At 48.9% G+C, this 19,626-nt stretch overlaps 1 protein-coding gene and 1 pseudogene across 1 annotated transcript in view; one reads left to right on the plus strand and one right to left on the minus strand.

Annotated features, from left to right (window-relative positions):
* INPP4A (inositol polyphosphate-4-phosphatase type I A) overlaps positions 1 to 19,626 on the plus strand; it is a 119,879-nt gene that overhangs the window by 38,963 nt on the left and 61,290 nt on the right. The window lies entirely within an intron of this gene.
* Positions 8,122 to 9,023, minus strand: LOC103299680 (mitotic spindle assembly checkpoint protein MAD2A-like; annotated as a pseudogene).

The raw sequence follows: 19,626 nt of genomic DNA on the forward strand, positions 1-19,626 counted from the left end.
TCCATGTTTTTGGCCCCACCACCTGGAGAAGAGTGATGCTCTTTGCTGAGGTGGAGGAGACTCCAGAGGAGCAGGAGGGAACAGGGAGCAGCACTGACAGTCCCACGGGGTTGAGAGTGGCCTCTCCTAGGGCTGGGTTTCCTGCTGGTTTCTTTTCTAACCATTCCTATCACTGAGGAATTTCTAAAAAGAGAGGAGAAGATGGTTTCACAAACAGTACCTGGCTTTGGAGAATGGCACCCAGGTGAACATGAAGGTGGCCATGTTGGGGGCACTGTGTCCGTCCCATGAGGGTTCTCAGTTGGGCCGTGAAGAGGTGCCCGGAGTCCCTGCACTGGCGGTGCCACCTGGGGAAGGGTGTTTGACACTACACTGGTTGAATGTGAGGTACTTCTGGAGGTATCTGGTCTGGCTCTGTCCTGACCCCCTTTTCATCCTTGTGGGCGTGGCTTCCTCCTCTTGTTCTATTTGAAACCAGGACTCCATGTCTCCTTGCCCTAGAATCGCCACTGACCTGTGGCACCAGGGCCTGCTAGTGGATGAGGTGGGCCGATGGCAACAGCTCGGTGAGGGTGCAGAGGTTGTGCCTGCATCTGGCCAAACAACACTTTGAAGAGAAGTATTCAGTCCTTTGGATGTCACAACAGTCCTTTATGTCACAACATAAAGTTTTTGGTTTGCTTGCTTTCCAAAATCATTGTTTTACAACACATGGACTCTTTCTGTTTGAAACAAAATAAAACAGTTTCCACAGAAAAGAAGTGTTTTAATGCTGACTTGTTAATTTAAATAAAATTATAGTGGGGAAAAATAAAATGAAGCTGCATTTCTTTATGGTGATGGAGAAAAAAAAATCAAAACCCAAACTGGGTCAGGCAGACAATAGTAGGAACAATAAGTTCTGTCTGCAACTAATTGCAGCTGAAACCCCGTTAATCAAAACCAAATTGTGTTTCCAAAAGGGAGTGGGAGGTGAGCTTTGTGCACTTCAGAGGACTTTCACATTATGGGTAGTAACAGGCAGATGGCGGGGTTTTCAAAGTTTTGGATAAGGTTTCTGTTTTGGCAGCTGCCTCCCTGAAAGCTCCCTGGCCAGAATATCAGCAGTTTGCTAAGTACTGACTCTGGGTTTCATTTCATAGATCCCCATCTGGGACTTGAGAGGGTCCAGAGTCCACCCAGTCCAGCTTTTATGGCAGAGCCAGCATTGGAGCCGTCCTACCCCCACCCCCTGCCCATCAGGTGGAGATGGTGTCTGGTGTCTCTCAATCCCAGCCCCCTTCTTAATTTGGATTCTGGGAATGCTATTTCCTTGGGGAGTGGGCAAAACTGTGTGACTTCCAGGAATATGCCAGCAACTCCCATCTCTCCCATGCTGGTTATCCCAAGGCAGTTGTGTTTTGGGGGGAGGGTGAGCACATTTCTTTTGGATGTTGATGAGAACACTTTGACCTTCTTAGCTGAGTGGCCCAGAATGAAATGAGTGCCTGATGTGTAGAGAGGGCTACTTGAGGGAGTTTATTTACGAAAGATGTGTGGCTTGCCTACTACTCTGACCTCCTGATCTGCGATCACATACCTCTCATGCATGGTAACATTTCCTCACATGTTACAGATGACTTGCTAATCACAATACATATATATATATATATAAGTGGCTGTGACTTTAACAAACAATGTTTTTTTAAAGGCCTGGTGTAGTTACTGTTGTGAGGGTTTCCTCATATTCTGCTGGTTAATGCCAGTTTTCCTAAAATGGAGTACTAGACAAAAAGGAACTTGCACGTAGTATGTTGTTGATTGTATTAGAAAGAAGGCGAGCCCCCAAACCAGGGGTCCTGGTAGAACACAAAGGATACTCGGGAGCCAGACAGCAAAGGCAAATATCTTTACTTCTGCAGAAGGGTGTGCAGCCAACATAGGGTAAGCACGTACACTGAGTGGGGTTCCTCTCGGGGTTTTATCCCTGACTCATGCCATCTGTCTCGCACTCTTGATTGGTCAAAATTGAGGCTCACATTCTTGTGTGATTGGCTAATTTAAAGGAAAAAGGGAGGGGTTGACCTTTGTGGTTTCAAAATGGCGGTCGCCTAAACTCCCTTCTTTGACAGAAAAGATTACTAGTTTATTCTCACAATTGTCAGAAATTAAGGATACACTTTTTGGGGATCTACTTCTGGAATGGTAGTATTAGGAGCTCTGCAGATCTGCTCCTCAGCAAAACAACAATAATTGGTGAATATTGTTTTAAGAAAGCAATCAATTAAAATATTAGGACAATTAAATTGTCCTAAGTGTTTACAGCAAATAAGGAAACATTCAAGAAAATCTACTAAATTTTAGCAACAACAGCAAGAGTCTGTGGCGCTGGAGTCATGACCCACTCCTTCCCATCCAGCTCAGTAGGACAGAAGCTATTCTCTGTCTGGGTGTGGCCCAGATGTGGCTCCCTGTCCCCAAGTTTCCATCAAGGCTACAGTATCTCCCTGGGAGGGGCAGGCTACCAGCATTTCTCATTCTCAATCTCCATGTTGTAGATGCTAAATTCCAGGAAAAAAGTCGCCAGCCCTACTCATGGGGTGGAGGTTCTATACCAAGCTGAGACTATTGGGGCCCCAGTTGTCCTCTGGCATCCCAGGTTGCTCATAGGGTGGAGGTTCAATTTCAGAAGAGCCAAGCCAAGAAGTTCAAAGGCTACTGCCCCACCCCGGACTCTCATCATAAATAGGGTTGTCCTCTGAGCAATGTGGGTCCTTGTCCTTGATCTTGACTCCTGAGCAGTGACTTACAGATTTTGCCAAGGAGGAGAGGTGGGCCATAAGAACAGAAAGCTCTGAGGTGTTCCCCAAAGGTACTGAATTTATTCATAACAGAGTGTGGGGTGATCAAACCTAAGGGTGCTCTCAAAACAAGGAGATTTTGGTGGTAAGCAGCTAACAAGAGCTGGTAGCTCCATGAGAGCAACGGTTGAAACTTTAGGCTGGAGACAGCCAGGGAAAGAGACTGCCAAGGCGAGCCCACCTGGGGTCAGAACAAACCTCAAACATTGATCTCAAAAATTATCCTGCAGAAAAGTCTGAATTTAATTAGATCAGGTTGTTCAATAGTTGTTCAGTAGTTCAGGGCATTGTCAAAAAACTGTAGAGCAATGACCAGCAATTTATGGAGCCTATCACAATTCATGTGACAACAATAGAGGCAGGCAGCCTAACAGATCAGGGAAGAGAAACAGAGCCCTGATAAATCCATTGCCGTCCCAGGGAGATTACACACATTCAAGGCAGCGCCCTCTGGGGAGCAGCATAAGAAGCTGCATGCTGTGGGTGAGTGACGGGTGGGGAGGATAGACTTCACTGAACCAGTCTAGCCAATTCACTGAAAAAAACGAAGCAAAGACAAGCCTGAAGAGGGGGACCAGTATTCAGAACTGCTACCACATTTATTGAAAGGGTCCAATTTTCACAATAAAAGGATAAGACATATAAAGAAATAGGAAAGTGTGATGGGGAAAATAAAAACAACAGAAACTGCCTGAGAGAAAGCCCAGATGTTGGATTTAATAGACAAAGATTTTAAATCAGCCATTATAAACACAGTTGACGTTTAAATAGCATTGGTTTGTGAACTATAAGGGTCCACTGGTATGTGGATTTTTTTTCAATCAATAGTACAGTCGGCCTTTGGTATCTAAATGTGTTGCGTCCATGGCTTCAACCAACTATGATCAGTAGTATTTTCACATTCCCAATCGTGACTTTCCAATTACAGATTCCCAGTTGCAGGTTGCAAATACTGTTTTCCATCCATAGTTGTTTGAATCTGTGGATGCAAAGGTCCAAATGTAAAGTCAAAAATTATACACAGATCTGTGACTGCATGGTGAAGGAGGGGGACCTGCACTCCTAACCCACACATTGTTCAATGGTCAACTGTATATTCAAAGAACTAAAGGAAATAGTGCTTAAGGAAATAAAGACAGGTATGGTGACAATGTCTAGTCAATTAGAGAATATCAATAAAGAGACAGAAAGTGCTCTGGCTGGGTGGCTCAATTGGTTGGAGGGTCATCCAGTACATCAAAAGGTTTCAGGTTCAATCCCCAGTCAAGGCACATACCTATGTTGTGGGTTCAATCCTCGGTTGGGGAGCTTATGGGAGGCAACACATACTTCTCTCTCTAAAAATAAATAAACATATTCTTGAGTGAGGATTTAAAAAAAGGAGACAGAAAGTAAAAATCAACCAAGTGAAATTCTGGAGTTGAAAAGTAAAATAACTGGTGTGAAGAATTCACTAGAGTGTTATAACAGTAGATGTTAACTAGCAGAGGATAGAATCACTAAGCTTGAAGATAGAGTGATAGAGATTATACAGTTCAAATGATGGGGGATTGGGGATGAAGAAAATGAACAGAGCTTCAGAGAAATGTGGGATACCCTTAAGCATACCAGCATACACATGATACAAATACTAGAGGATAACAGAGAGAAAGGAACAGAAAAACATTAGAAGAAATAATGGCTGAATACTCCCCAAATTTGATGAAAAACAATCTACACATTCAAGAAACACAATAAATTCCAAGTAGTATAACTACAAAGAAGTCCATACTCAGGCCCATCATAGTAAAAAAAATGTTGAAAGAGAAAGAGGAAAGCTAGAAAGCAGCAAAAGAAAATTGACTGAGATTGTACCAGGGAGTCCCAGTAAGATTAACAGCAGACTTCTCTTTAGGAATAGTGGGGACCAGGAGGCGGTGGTATAGCATAGTTAGCATCTTGCAAAAAAAAAAACCCAAACCATCAACCAAAGATCTCATATCTAGCAAAACTATGTCTCAAAAATGCAGACAAAATAAAGACATTCTCAAATTTAAAAAATAAAATAAAAGACAAAGTAGGCTTCGTTGTCAGCAGACCTGCCATTATAGGAAATATGAAGGAAGTTCTTCAAGCTGGAAGCAGATGACCACAGGTGGTAATTCAAGTCCATAAGAAGACAGTGCCAGTAAAGGTAATTATGTTATTTTAAAAGATAGTGTAAGTGCATTCCTCCCCCTTAATTGATTTAAAAAGCAATTTTGTAAAATAATATATATACTGGCACACCTCATTTTATTGTGCTTCACAGATAGTGCATTTTCATCAATATCGAAGTAACACCCTCCACTAGCAAAAATATCATGACTCGCTGAAGGCTCAGTTGATGATTAGCATTTTTTAGAAATAAAATATTTTTAATTATGATACATATCTTGTTTTGTTTAGCCATAATGCTATTGCACACTTAATAGACCCACAGTCTAGTGCAAATATAACTTTTTGTATGCACTGGGGAACCAGAAAGTTCATGTGACTTGCTTTATTGTGAAATTTGCAGTATCTGTCGTCTTCCTATATATAATTATATTGTTGGACCTATAACCTTTAGAAAAGGAATGTATTTGACAATAGCAGCATGAAGGAGACAAATGAGAGAAAAGCTATATTGGAATAAGGAAATTACACTGCATTAGGTAACTTGAATCCATAGGAAAATGAGGAGAGCCAGAAGTGGTAATAAGAAGGTTAATATAACAAACCAATACATGCACACTTTACTCTCTTCCCTCAGCTTCTTTAAAAACACTATGTGTGTATAATGATAACATTTTTTTGAGTTTGTAGTATATGTAGATGTAATATGTGTAGAAATAATTGAACAAAAAAGAGGAAGAGGGGTGATATATCACTATCATCGGAATTGTGTGTGTAAAGGAATGAAAGGTTACAATAGAAGATAATGCCTGTGGCCTGGGAAGGCTTTGTTGTGAGGAGCAGATGACAGAGCACAGGACACACAGTGCACACCTCTTGGGCACTGCACAGTGTAGGACAGCAGATCGGGCCCAGGACCACATCTGAAGTGCCCAGAGTTTGTAATTTGCCCGGGATCTGGTAGCTGAATTAAAGTCCGAACCAGACCAAGAGCAAGGGCCCTGACTCCGCATCCGTTGCTTCCGTGCCATTTCTCTGCCTCTCATCTGTGGCTGATGGATGGGCTGGGCATAGGCACAGCTTCACTGCGAGATGCTGCGGACTTTCAGCGGCATTGCTATTAGGAGCTCCAGCCCAGTGCAGGGTCTCTGACAGATCCAGGACTTCCGTTGTCTTCATCCATTAGTGCCTGCTTCCTCCTGCACAGCATTCTGCACAGATCTCTGTTCACACCTGCCTGATGGGTTTGCATCTGGCCCTGTCCAGAACCTAGTCTTCACTGAACCCTGGCGATGGTGCTGGATGATAGTCCTGGGGTGTTCGGTGGGGCGGGCCCGTGTTGGGCTGATGGGGACAACATTCCAAATCTGGTGGGGGCTTGCTACCCGGGCCTCCCATCAGCATCCGGGCCTGCCCTGAAGGAGGGAGGGCCTCAGGTGGCTTGCAGATGGCTTGTTGCATGCTAGCTTCACTTTTTAGTGTTTTTAGTAATTTCTTCTAATGGGAGATGGGAGCAGTTCTAAAAAATGAATTTTTAAGGCACATTTTCCCTGATCTCTTTATTACCCAATTTTCAAGAATGTTAAAAATAAAAGTGAAAGCACAGTAGAGATTTTAATTAGTTTTCTCTGTCCTTGCTCATGGCAGTGCTAATTTTAAAATAGTGATATGTGACAGGGAGATATTTCATGGGGTTTTTGTTCTCAGTGTCTTCTCTATCTGTATTTCAGAACTCAGCTGTGAATTTTGGAGAAAAGAAATAATGACAGAAGTACCTTTTGACGTTTTTCTTATTATTATTAGGATATCTGATTGTCAGCATTCTTCTTATAAACAAAGGTGGAACCAGCTTAGGAATCTCTCTGGAGCAAGGCCACAGTGACAGAAAGGGAAGCTGGCTCTGGCCACTCGCGAGCAATCTCTCTACTGCACACTTAGGCGAGTCTCCTGGGAGGGCTGCCTGAAGGCAGAGGGTGGCCCTGGGTAGGTATTTGCTAATAGACCTGGCACTGAAGGCACTTACCAAGTGGTCTTCTTATTTCCTTTTGTGGTTGTTGATTTTGGCTTTTGTTTTGTTTTGAAAAACATATACATTTAACTTTATCATTGTCATTTAAAGCTTGATTTTATAAAACACCAAAAGACATTTTTAAGAGTTCTTTATCACTGGAATTTAGACAATAGAAATAGTGATATAACAATTTAACATAGCTAAGATTTGGAAACAGCCTAAGTGCCCATCAGCAGATGAGTCGATTAAAAAAGTGGTACAGCTACACAATGGAATACTACACTGCAGTAAAATAGAAGGAATTCTTACCATTTGCAATAGCATGGATGGAACTGGAGAGCATTATGATAAGTGAAATAAGCCAGTCAGAGAAAGATAAATAGCACATGATCTCACTCATTTATGGAATTTAATGAACAACATAAACTGATGAACAAAAACAGATCCAGAGACAGAGAAGCATTGATCAGACCGTCAAACCTCAGAGGGAAGGTAGGGGAGGGTGGGGGTAAGGTGGAGAGATCAACCAAAGGACTTGTATGCATGCATATAAGCCTAACCCATGGACACAGACACCAGGGGGGTGAGGGCATGAGGTGGGGTGGGGGGTGGGGGGGACAATAAGGACACATATGTAATACCTTAATAAAGAAAAATATTTAAAAAAAAGAAATAGTGATATAGTTTTGTAGGTGTAAGTTATATACATTAAAATCAAATAATTGGAGATTTTCTTAAAATTAGGAAATTATACAAATTAAATAAAAGGCAAAAGGACCTCATAGCAATATTTTGTTATTGTGGATTATCAGTTACTTTAGGCATAAATAAAGACTCCAAATATTCAGATTTCTTTTGCTGTATTTCATATTTACCTATATTCTGAATCAAGCCACTTGACCAAAAAGTCTGATTTAGGAAGACATTGAGCTCGCGATCAAAAGTTTTCCATCTTCAGTTACCACCTTCAAAGGAGTTGACATTAATTATAGTGCTGATGTAAATCTGCTGGTTCCCTTTTGAACAGTGTGCAAAAAATTATGTCAATCCTATGGAAAGTTAAACAGGTACCAAAAAAATGGGACAATTATGTGCAGTTCAGTAAATGACAGTGTTGCTTTCCCCATCTAAAAATTAGTCAGTGGAATAAAACATGAACTGTAGTTGACTGAGTTTCAGGAAATACACATTTGAGAATTCCATCACCGTTCTTGTCCCCTCTCCAGTCATGGACAGGATTTTGTAGGCCACTGTGCTGTTTGCTTCGTGGATTGTAGTTGTGAAGGAATGCAGACGGACTTGCTCTGAATTGGTGATGAACTGTGGTTCCGACTCTTCCCACTTTTTAGGGACAACTACATCTTTGTATAAATCAGTAGTTCACATGAACAAGAAACTTCCAGTAGTGACAGAAATGTCTGTGGCTGTGATCTGTCTGACCACCGAGCAGATTTCACCTTGGATAGCTTTCCGAGAATTTTCTCTAGGTGCCCTGTCACCTTTGGCCGTCTCGTCACACTCATTATCAAACTGTCATCTTCCAAGCACCTCCCCGCTTTCAGTATTCGAGATGACTGCCACATGTTTCTGAACTGAACACCCGTATAACCAGTCTCTCAGATCCGCCACAGTGTTTGGGTATTTCATGAGCTCAGGATCAGTAGTTACAGCAAGGTAAGTCCGTATTTCTGCACTTGAGTAAAGGTTTTAGATGGATAAATGCCACACTGATATAAAATGCTCTTGATGCCAAATGAGAAGAACTCGGCCACGATGTTGGCACTCCCATGTAGACCCACCGACGTGGCACGTACCCACCACAGATGGCCACCAGGGCCCGCAGCAGCTTCCCGCCACTGGTTTCAAAGTAACCTGGGTTTTGTTTTTTATTGCAGAATTGGATAGTACTTCCTTCATAGGTAGTGAGTGTGCCTGACTTTAGGGTTGTGCTGATGGCCTTCGGAGCCCCCGGAGTCCTGGCAGGACGAGTACGGTGTCCCTGTGTGTTGGATGTAGATGTGGCCTGTCCGCCTCATGCCACAGAGTGGCCCAGCTTTACCAGGCCTGAGCGGGTTTGTACCAGGAAGTGAGAGGTTCTTTCCCAAAGCTCAGTATGAGCGTTCAGGGGAGTTTCAAGACTTCTCAGATTTATTTGACTGAGTAAGATTCCAGAGAGTTCTTCATTGCCTGCTAGCTAAAGTGCACTCCATGGCCTGGTATTAGTGGTTCCCCAGAATTGACCCTGGGCTGGCCCTGCAGCCCGTTCTCTCTGTCCCTTAGAATGCTGGGCTTCCCTGCTCCCGGGGCTAATGGTCATGCCTGTGCCTTTTGAAGTCAGATCTATCTGCACTGCCTCAGGATCATCTCTGGCCAGATTTAAGGTTTCTTCCTCACCCCCACCATAGCCTGGGGCATGCATTACATTTTGTCTATGTGTTGTCTTGTCTGAATGTCTCTCACTCCCTTGCTATACTCTTGGATCCTTGCCGGCAGGGGCCACTTCAGACTCATCTGCACGTCCTCTCTAAGTTACTGGTGAGGCACCTGTTGAACAAATGAATGAACAACGCTGGTTCCAGGTTGCAGGCTCCATGAACACTCCTGTCAGAGGCAGCATGTTGCAGGCCATCGGCCAGGCTTGCCAGCTGAGGACTGAAACGCCCCAGTGCTGCTGTCCGTCCTCCGCCCCCTGGTCCCTCACCAGTCGGGGAGAGGAGCCATTGCTGCCCAGACATTGCTGCCCAGCATGACACGCCGCCCGCAGCAGCACTTCTCCCTGCCTGGTGGCGCGCACTCACCGAGCTCTGGTGGGCCGCCGGGGCGCTGTCTGAGGAAGCACGCACGGGCCTCGGAGGCACTGCCGGTGGCTCTCTTTTTAAAATTACTTTTCTTGGGTTTTTATCATTCCTGTCACCATCAGCTTTGCAATAAGAGCTGTGGGCAGGCTCCCAGGGAGAGGTCTCATGTCAAAATCAGACTGCTTGCTTTTATTTCTACATGAGCATTTGAGGCACTGAAGGCCTTTTTAGCGTCTTCTCTGTATGTACCCCCAACGGTGATTGGTTAAAACAGGATTCCAGTTTTGCAGGTACTGTACCGCCTTGCCAGAGTGTGTGTGATCGCCTTGTTTCCCGGGTAGGCAGAGACGAGACTTCTCTCCCCAATTACGGTTTCTTGGTGTGGAAGCTAAAATGAGACTGGTTGGGAGCCGCCCCGTGGAGGCCTTGGGCAGGCTGTCCCTGGGCTCCTGGCTTGCTGCCGTGTTCCAGAAATAACTTGTCTTCCCAGCATTTCATCGATCTGTGGTTGTGGCTTTGCATTTATAGCCCTTTATGGGATTTTGTTGCTACTCACAAAATTTTATACTCTCCCATGAAGCCAACTTTGACACTTTGAATTTGAAAACAAGCTTTCCTAGTGGTTATAAAAATAAACTAGACCTGTCCAACCCCAGTCACGCCAGTTACTGTCAGCCCTGCTCTGTCAACCGCAGTCTAGAAGGAAATAACGTGTTTGTAGTGAACCGCCTCATCTGCCCACGCACCGCCCTGTCGGAGTTAGGATGGCGAGGGAGGGGCTCAGCAGGAGCTGGGTGGAGGCCGGTTGCCCATGGTGTTGGGTGGGAAACTCGGGGTGCGGTGCAGGCGCACCTGTGCCAGAATTGGAAGTAGCCTGAAGCCATCCTGTGCGATGAGCCCTAGCAGCTGGGTCTGGGAGCTGGTGCGGATGCTCAGCCTCCCTTCCAGGAGCGCACTTGGCCGTTAGGTTTGTGAAAGACCAGGCTCATTTTTGGGACAATAGTGTCTCCCGAGTGGGCCAGCCATGGTCAGGGCCTGGTTTCCCCACGTGGGCCTGCCATGTCTGTGAGTCCAGTCCCTGCCAGCACTGTGAGCTGCTCACTTTCCCTCCACAAGTCTGAAAGAGGACGCGGGAGTGTTTGTGAGGAGAGGGAGGCTGCATGTTTTATTCTTATTTTTTTAATCCTCACCCAAGGATATGTTTTTATTGATTTTAGAAAGACAGGAAGAGAGGGAGAGAGAAAGAGAGAATCTTTGATGTGAGAGAGAAACATTGATTGGTTGCCTCCCGTATGCTCCCATGACCGGGAATCAAACCTGAAACCTAGGTATGTGCCCTAACTGGGAATTGAACCCACAACCTTTTAGTGCATGGGATGACGCCCAACCAACTGAGCCACCTGGCCAAGGCTGCATGTTTTATTCTTGAACTAGAGGCCCAATGCACGAATTCGTGCACAGGTGGGGTCCCTAGCCCTGGCCAGTGATCGGGGCCATCTCGCCCAGTCCCGACTGGGGCCAATGGGGGCCAACTAGCCAGGGAGGGACCGTGGGAGGTTGGCTGGCCAGGGTGGGACCATGGGAGGGCTCCAGGGCATGTCCAGCCCTCTCGCCTAATCCTGATTGGCCGGACCCCAGAAGCAAGCTTCAGGGCATGTCCGGCCCTCTTGCCCAATCCTGATTGGCCGGACCCCAGAAGCAAGCTAACCTACCATTCGGCGCGTCAGCCCCCTGGTGGTCAGTGCACACCATAGCGGCTGGTCGAGCGGTCAGTCGAACAGTTGACCAATTGGTTGGACACTTAGCATATTATGCTTTTACTAGAGGCCCGGTGCACGACATTCATGCACTGGGGGGTGGGGTCCCCCGCAGCCCAGCCTGCACCCTCTTGCAGTGCGGGACCCCTCAGGGGATGTCTGACTGCCAGCTTAGGCCCACTCCGTGGGCAGTTGGACAACCCCCAAGGGGTCCTTAGCACTGCCGTGGAGGCGGGAGAGGCTCCTGCCACTGCCGCTGTGCTCGCCAGCCATGAGCCTGGTTTCTGGCTGAGCAGCGCTCTCCCTGTGGGAGTGCATTGACAACCAGGGGACAGCTCCTGCGTTGAGTGTCTGTGGTCAGTGTGCGTCATAGCGACCGGTCTTTCCGCTCTCTGGTCGATTTGCATATTAGCCTTTTATTAGATAGGATTATATAGGATTGGGGAGTGTGTGTTGCCAGTGGAAACCGGGGTAGCTCGGTGACTCTTTCCCAAAGCACATGACACTTTACACACTTAATAAACCAAGATATTCTAAGTGAATGATTAAAACCTGTTGGGGACAGTAAGGAGATGAAATGACCAAAAACCCACAGTACTCATACAAAAAGAGCAGAGAAACCTTGCTGATGGGGTTCACGTGTACGTAGGGGAGCCCCGCCTTGGGGACTCCAGGAAGCGGGCTTTCCAGTCTTGCATTTTCACACAGCAAGCCATCTTCTGCACTTTTTCTCTATACTTCTCTTGATTTCATGCAAAAGAGCAAAACGACTTGTGGAGGCTCTACTGCCCAGGGTCCTTAGACCCCGGCTTGTAGTTCAGGGGTGTCAACGCGTCCCTGCTCCTCTGCCCTCATTTTTCTGGGGAACAGTGGCTGCTGGCTGCTGCTATTTTGACCAGGTAGCCGTTTGGGCAACCAAAGTGGCCATCGTGGGCATTTGTGGCTTCAGGCCAGGTGGGGGTGGCATGGAGGGTGTGGCAGGCGCGCCTTCCGGAGCCCTCGGGTTATGCATGTGTGATGTTTCTGTACAGCTCCCCCATCCTTCACGTTATGTAAATGTGAGTCCACTGGTGTTGGGGTTTTGTTTGTTGTTGTTATTAATCTCTTATTTTATAGTAGTTTAAGAGCTCCAAGAAAAAAGAGTTTATACCTAATTTTGTATTTGTTATCTAGTAAACAATATAAAAAACATTTAGTTAACACTGGGAGATCTTTAACTTTCCTCTTAAAGTTAGAGAAACACTTGCTGTAGGGTTTCCATTTGACTATTTTCAGCCTCCCCTGCCCCCTTTGTGGGAACTCTCCCCAACCACACTCTATCGAATGGGAGCACCCTGCGCCTGTGACCCCCGCCCTCCAGCCAGGGAGGCACGTGGCACGAGTAGGCCATGGATTGCCTTTCCTGGGAAGAGCTGGGTTGAAGACTCAGGGAGAATCCATGCATTTGGTTAGAGCTGGAGAGTTTAAAGTTGGGGCTGTTGGCTTCCCGTGTCCACCATGCACACAAGGTCATTTGCAGGGATGGGGAGAATGATGTGGGTAAGCAGGGCGGCACCTAGAAGAGTCGTCTGTGCCACCGACATTGGTCTGTTAGCCATATTCCTGCTCGAGTTCCGTAAGCCAGCGGGGCCTTTATGACAGACCTGCCTTCCTGCTGAAACTCATTGGGATTGAGTCCTCCACCTGCAGCCCAGGTGTCCAGCCAGCCCAGGCTGGCAGGGGTACCAGACTCGCCTTCGCTGTGACAGCATCATCCTCACATCAGAACATGGCAGAGGAGTTGCCATAGCTCGGGTGAGGGCCCTGGCCCTGGAGGGCAACCCCTCTGTGCACTGCTATCCCAAGGAGCCCTGAGCAGCCCCTTGGCTGAAAGAACAGACCCCTCCCAAAGGGGAGGGAGGAGAGAAGCCGAGTGGGGGTGGCACCTGCCCTGCTGCCGTCAGCTTCCACATGGCCAGCTCTGAGTGGGGGAGGTAGAAGCAGGCACCAGGCCAGGCCTTACAGCCCTACGTTTGGATGGACAAAGTCGGGGAGAGAAGGAGCAGGCTCGGGAGTCAGTTCTCGTCTAGCTGCAGCTCCTGACCCGGGCTTTGACCAAGTGCCCTGGGCGGGGGTGTCTGGGCCTGCAGCACCTTCCTCCATGCTGGTGAGGCCTTTGCAGAACCCACCTGGCAATAACCCACTCACAGGTCACGGGGTGCTGTTGTCCTATCTCGGGCCCCCAGGGGAACATGTCTTCATTGGTAAATATTGATGGCTTCCTCAGGCCTTTTACACACCCATTGGGACATTTCTGAGGCACCACTGAGAGGCCTTCCTGGCCAGCATCCAGGCAAACTTCCAGTTCACTGTATGGGGGCCCCACGCGGCCGATTGCCAGTGGAGCAAGACAGGAGCCAGCCATTGTCATGTCCAGGAGAGGGCAGCGTGGCATGGGCACTGGTGTGTGTTGTCTCCAGCACAGAACAGGAGCTCTCACAGCGATTGAGTGCCCCGGGCAGTAACACCATTATCTTGGTGTGTGGTGTTCTGGGAACTGGTGTGGTAATCGAGTGCAGGGGAGTGGGAGGAGTAATAAGCAGGAACACTGGGTTGATTCACCCCAAGCGTCAGCCTTCAGAATCCCTGGGGCTAGCCCCTGGGTGCCCCTGGCGGGCAAGTGGACAGCTGCAGGCCAGCCCTTCTCACAGGGAAGGTTCCAGAAGAGGCTTGAGCAGCACCAGTGTGAGCCTCAGTTTGTCTTTCTCTTCTGTTTTTGTTTCTTGTGATGCATTTCCTGCCCAAGCGTCCCTGTTCATCTTTGCATCCCTAAGGCCTGGGCCAGGAGAGACCTTCCCTGTTTGTTGAGGAGATTGCCAGCTATGGAGAAGAAATAGCATGAGAAAGTGTGGGTGCTTTAGAGAAGTGGCCAAGGTGTGGGAGGGCTTGTTCTGGCTGAGGCAGCCCAAGGACACCCACCCACCACAGCCGCTGCTGGCACCCCCGGGACCACACCCTTACTGCCCATTCACACATCTCTGGTCCCCCAGATGCCAGCACCCAGACCCGGGTCTGCCCCCGTGTTGCTCAGCAGGAACACCTTTAAACACTGTTTTAGGGTGACTTATTTTCAGACCGGTTTCTGTACAAAATCCCTGAAAGGCTCATGGTTCTTAGGTGAACCACTAGGGGCCCAGCTGCAGTTTTGACCCACTGTCCTGAAGACTGGTTTCAGGAAGGACATACAGGTGAGGGAGCTGCCTTCCATTGGCCTTGCTGAGGGTTGCGGCTGGGGAGCTCTGAGCAGCCCGGAGGCCAGGGCGGAGCCAGTCCTGCGTGGAGACAGTCTCCGGGGGCTGCGGAGGGACTGGTCAGAAGCCAGGGCGGCGGGGCCGGGTGCTGAGGCGGGTTGAAGTCCGGCTCTTTGGGAAGGTAGAGCCAACAGAATGGCTTGGGTGTGGGGTGTGAGAGGAGGAGGCCAGCGGCCAGCACTGGTTTTGTTTCTTGGCTAGAGCAAGTGGAAGGGTGGGAGTTACCAGGACTGAGATGGGAAACCAAGGGTCTGGAAGGGGGGGTGGGGAGGGGGGAAATGAACAATCTGGGCGTGTCCTACCCAGGGGCACTTGGCCTGCCTGGTTTTTAGAGGGCTGCCCATGGCCCACTCAGTGACTGACGCCTCCCCTTGGAGTCCCAGATGTGCATTTGAATCTGGGTTAGGCATTATATTTTATCAGCTGCCATATTCATGAAACGAATGAGGCCGGTTAGTTAATAGATTGGGTGGCGAGCTTCCTGCCGCTGCTGCCTGTTCAGTGAATAGGACAGAGCAGGGCTTGGGGCGTGAGAAGCAGCCCCAGCAGTTTGACCTGCCAGTGAGAATGTGCATCAACTATAGCACATTTTTTAAAAATACATTTTTATTGATTCCAGAGAGAAGGGAGAGGGAGAGAGAGAAACATCAGTGATGAGAGAGAATCATTGATCGGCTGCCTCCTGCACGCTCCCTACTGGGGATTGAGCCTGCAACCCCAGCATGTGCCCTTGACTGTATCGAACCCAGGACCATTCAGTCTGCCGGCCTCTATCCCCTGAGCCAAACCAGCTAGGGTGACAGCACATTTTTTTTGTTTTCCTGGGCTTGACTTCCTAAAGCCCATTAGTTTCCTACATTTAATTCTTAGCAGCCCTGGGCCGATGTTTGCAGTGTACTCCCGTGTTAGACGGTGTTCTCTGAGCCGGAGCTTTGCTCACAGTGAGCCTCTCCTCACCCTCAGCCAGTGCGACGTGGGAGCAGGAGGCGGGAGCGAGGGAGCAGGCCTTCTCCAGCGCTGGAGGGAAGGGGCCGGAGTTGTCTGTTGGGTATCTCGGAGGCAGGAAAAAGCCAGACTCTGGTGAGCTACAGTTGCCACAGGTGTTTAAAGTTTACCAGCAGGTGTTTGTCTAAAACCTGGTCTTTGCACCAGGAGGGTGTGGGAGAAGCAAGGAGTTAAGTCTGTTATTCATAAGACACGGGTCCCGGCGGGTCATCCTGGAGGGACAGACGGCAGCCGTGTCAGGGCACCTCTGGAAGGACAGGCTGTGGGTGCTGTCTGTGTGCAGGGCATGCGTGCGGTGGGCCGCGGGCGGCGGGCGGCGGCCCTCTCCCAGGTTTGGGTGCCTCAGCACTCGGCCTTTGTGGCTGTCCTGGATTTAGGGGTTTTGAGAGAAAACTCTTCCTCTTTCTGACTCCGGAGGTGCCTCCCCCTCAGGGCTGCTGACTCACCGCTGACTCACTCAGCCTTTCTCTCTGACTTTCTCTCCCTGCTGCCTGAGTTAGGAGAGCGAGGCCGGGAAGGCTGGCTCTTAGCCCCTGGCTCCCAGCGACAGCGAGAGGCTTGCTGGGCTGCGAGGGGCAGGGAGGACAGCCCAGCCGTGCTTGGCCCTTGGCTTTGGGTTGTCACTCTGCACCTCCACGTGACCCTGAGGAAGTGTCTGGATTTCCGTGACCTCGCCTGTGCATCTCCTTTTTAAGGTTCTTTCCAGAAGAACCCCAGTGTATCAGATGAATAAAAGCCGGGCTCTGGCCCTGGCCAGTGTGGCTCATGGTTAGAGCATCAGCCCTCACACTGAAGAGTCTCGGGTTCGATTCCCAGTCAAAGGGCACGTACCTGGGTTGCAGGTTTGATCCCCGGCCCTGGTTGGGGCTCGTGCAGGAGGCAACCAATCAATGTGTCTCTCTCACATTGATGTCTCTCTCTCTCTCTTCCCTCTCTGCCTCCCTCCCTCCTTTCCACTCTCTCTAGAAGTCAATGGAAAATATCCTCGGGTGAGGATTAACCAAATAAATTTTTAAAAAGCGGGGCTCCGTGGCTAGTCCTCCCCAGAGGCTCCTGAGCAGAGGGGCCAGCCTTCCTGCCTGAGACAAGGTGCCTGGTCTCTGGAGGCGGCAAGACTGGCCCCTGGAGAAGCGTCTGACAGTGGGGCCGCCTCGCTGGTCCCATGAAGCTGTGTGAGTCCCAGCCTCCCTCGCTGCCTCGCTTGCCCCCCTGCCCTCTCCCTCTATGCCCACATGGCTGGTTCGATGGCCAGTGTCCGTCAGCCGGGACCACGTGGCTCTCCGAGTGAGGAAGAGGAGGCAGTGTCCTGAGTGCTCCTGCAGTCTTCTCGCCTCCCTACCAGCCCAGTCCTCCAAACAGCTCCCTCCCCCTCTGTCCTCTTTATTTTTAGAGCAATTTTGCTTCTAATGAGCTTCAATCTTCAAATGAGGAAAAAAACGGGGACCATGGGAATATGGGAATCCTTGGTGAATCACCTTAAATTAATGAGACTTATAAGGGAATTGAGTTTAGCTCTGCAAATTAGCGTTTTGATCTGGGTCTTGATGACTTAAATTGCAGATTCTAATTAAATGCCCCCAAGTAACCACTAAGTACCTTCTGAGGTCTTTTTGGCCTAAAAGCTTCTATGATCTGTGAACCCTATCAACTTTGTAAAATTAGTCTGTAGATGTTCCCCTTGAAGCATGTCTATCCCCAGAATCTCATAATGCCTTCAATACTAAACTCCCTCCTAGGGGAAAGGGCAGGTGGGGGAGTGGGCCGGGACCCTGCAGGGGAAGGGCGATGGGAGCTCCCTGGGGCGGCTGAGATGTCAGGGTGAGATGCAGGCCTGTGGTGGTGGCAAGTCTCTGCTGTCCCAACTGAAGGGAAGGTGGCTGCATCTTCGTGGACAAGCTGGGGGAGGTTCAAGAGAGAAGAGCTCCTTCCTGGCTGACTCATCTCCAGGTGCCACCTCTGCCTCCACCAGCATGGGGTGCAGATTTCAGTGATGCAAGGGGGCGGTAGCCAAGAAAGGAAGCCGGCCCGCCCCCCCCCCCCCCCCGTCATGTCCCCAGACATGGCCACTGTCTTGCTGTGGCCTCCTCTGGCTCTTCGCCTTTGTGCACATCCCTTTAAGGAAGGGCTGTAACCAGAACACAGGTGGGATAGTACGTGGAAAACCCACATGGTGCAGAACTGACATAAACATCTTTCATACTGTGTTGTCTCCATTGCAGCCACTGAAAAACTTCAACTTTTTATTGAGGTAGGACCCCTTCCCTCCTCCCCTCCGTCAGTCCTCACCCCTCAGAGGTACCACCGTCTGGGCTCTAACACCAAGGACTCACTGGGCTGTGCCCAAACCTCGTAGAAACACAGTTGCCTAGAGGCGCTCTGTGTGCCTGGCTCTCTCCCCTTGACATCATTTCTAGGAGTCACCTGTGTTGTGTTCATCTGCTGTCGGTGGGCATTTGGTTTGTTTCTGGTTTTTGACTGTTATAAATGTTACTGCTCTAAATGGTCTTCACATCTTTTGGGGGGAATATAAGTATACATTTCTGTTAGCAATTCCAGATTCTGGGGTGGACGTGTGTTCGGTTTGAGTAGGTACTGCATTTCCCAGAGTGGCCGTGCCCTTGCCTCCTCCAGCAGTGTATCAGGTGCCATTACTCCTCATCCTCACCAGCACCTGGTATCGCCGTCTTTTCATTTTAGCTGTTCTAGTGGTATGCGCTATCTCATGCCCATGACGTGCCTTTTCCTGGTGGCTAATGAGGTGGAAGAGCTGTCCATGTGGTTGTTGGCTTTATTATGACCATGCGAACACCGTATGTCAGTGTTCACAGGTGACACACTGGCACCTGCAGTGGGCACTCGGGTTGGTCTCAGTTTGTCGTTCTAAGCAATACTGCAGGAAGCATCCTTGGGTCATTGGCGAGAATTTTGTTGTGGACAAATTTTGATGAATACTGTTAGATTGTTTTCCAAAATGCTTGTAGTACTCTAGTATGTCATCAGCACTACAGGACAGTCGTGTGGAATTTCCTCTAGGTCCCCCACAAAGCACGTTCTCAATAGGACTAACTGCTTTTGGCAGACTGATTTAGGGGAATGGAGGTGTGGTGAGCATTCCTTTTATTATTGTGAATGAGTCTGGCCCCTGTTCAAAATGTTTACCACATGTATTACTCTTCTATGAATTCTGACCTTTTGCTGCTTGGATTTTTAGTGAGTTTTTAAATTAATTTGTAAATTACAGGTTCACAGGTATTAGTACTATAAGTACGTTCCCATTTTTATCGCCTATTTTTGACTTGTATGCTTTCCGATGTCAGCAAACATGCGTCTTCCCTGGTGACTTCTCCTGTGACCCCGTCAGGCCGTGCTCCTCTGCGAGGCACCCGGCTGAAGGTCCCTGTGTGTCCCAGTGGGAGAGGCAGGAGCACAGCCTGCAGGGACTGAGTGTGCCCAGGGCCAGGCACTGCTCTTCCAGTGGTCTGCACCCTAGGCCCTGGCATTTTCAGATGGCTCATGTGCTGGGCCCCAGGTGCTAGGACTGAGTCAGAGTTGGGGGGGGGGTCCTGCTTCACAATGGCACCTGAGGGCCAGGCCACAGCCCAGTGGAGTTTGCAGAGCCCTCTCCTATTGTGGAAGGTCTGGTTCTCACTGCACCCTGTGAGATGGGTACAACTAGCTTCATCTTAGACGGCAAAATGCAGAGCCTCGGAGGGGCCCGGCAGCTTCTCTTCGGACCCGAGGCCTGTGAGAGGGAGGACTGGGGCTCAGATCCTCACCTCCCATTTTCCC

The sequence above is a fragment of the Eptesicus fuscus genome, chromosome 16 (assembly GCF_027574615.1).
Source record: "Eptesicus fuscus isolate TK198812 chromosome 16, DD_ASM_mEF_20220401, whole genome shotgun sequence".
Taxonomy (NCBI): Eukaryota; Metazoa; Chordata; class Mammalia; order Chiroptera; family Vespertilionidae; genus Eptesicus; species Eptesicus fuscus.